Consider the following 1,356-nt stretch of genomic DNA (forward strand, 5'->3'; position numbering starts at 1 on the left):
GGCGTCAAGGACATTTTTCTGACGTCAGTTAATACTAAAGGAAAAGATACTGTTTAAACAGGTTTTTCTTGATATATTTTATTTCCAATAATTTATTTACTCAGGTCTTTTTTTCTCTTATTACTGATCCAAGCACTAAGCCGCTGAAACAACCAATCTTTTTTTTTATGTAAGTGGTTTCTACACCCCCATCGACACAATTTAGGTCATTTAGTAGACGAGCTTCCGACCCTGCCTTTTAGGGACAACCCGAGCTGACATGGGTGGTTGGCGGGTGCTCTGGTGAGGTTTGCTCCTTCTTTCCTATCAAACATCTATCGTCCTTATTTCCCTTTCTTCTTTTTTATGTTTGTTACTCTCTTGTAACACCTCTAATCTTCTGGCGTTGATATGACCTTATGCAGTTGCAAGCGCTGTAAAACCTCTGCTAACACTAAGCCCGAGCTGATGCGGATAAATATCCCAGCAAAAAGACCAAGATACTCGATTTCCGAGTAGGGAGACATTTTTATCGAGTATCTCAACTTGGGTCTCCTATGTGCGACAGAGCAGCGCCCAACCGCTACACCACAGACGTCGGTACCAGTCTGTGACTAATAGGACAGTGATTTGGTATAATACAACCCGACACTTCTTTCTATCAAGTAAACTTTTTTGGGATGGGGTTCTCCTTCAAAAGGACCACAGTGCCGTTGTCTTTACTCTACCCGTTAAGTGCCTCGACGTCGCACGCAGGAGACCCGAGCCCGGTTTCCGAGTTCGGAGAAATTTTCTTCGAATATCTTTGTCATTCTGTTGGAATGGTGTCTCCCACTCAGTTCGGTATGGCCTTGACAGGCAGGGCCGGACGCGCCTCCCAAACGATCAAAATCGTGTCGTTGGGAGTAAAAACATCTAAATAAACCTCCACGAGACTTTTCTACACTACAACTACAATGCCAATCCATGTGCCCCTTGGACTCCTGTCTAGATAGGTGATTGGAGGGTGCTCTGGTGTGGTTTGCCTTGCTCCTTCTTTCCTATTAACCCTATATGTACGTTGTGTTTTACTATCGTATCCATACAACGTGGAGAACTCTGTGCCACCACTTTCCAAAGAGGAAATTTACTCGTTAATGCGATCCGTACGCTTTGCATAGTAGTCTGTCAAAATGATTTTTTGAGAAGTACTGAAAGTTTCGAAGAGATCTTCGTACTAGAAGCATTCTAAAATGTGAAGAATACAACCTCGTGGGTACAAAATTACACCAGGGCGTGCGGATAGGGTTAAGCATGTATCCTCCTTATCTCTCCACCTTCTCTTTGGTGTTTGTTACTCTCTTGTTGCACCTCTAATCTTTAAAAAAAAAAAAAAAA

Source organism: Aplysia californica, unplaced genomic scaffold (assembly GCF_000002075.1).
Source record: "Aplysia californica isolate F4 #8 unplaced genomic scaffold, AplCal3.0 scaffold00316, whole genome shotgun sequence".
NCBI lineage: Eukaryota > Metazoa > Mollusca > Gastropoda > Aplysiida > Aplysiidae > Aplysia > Aplysia californica.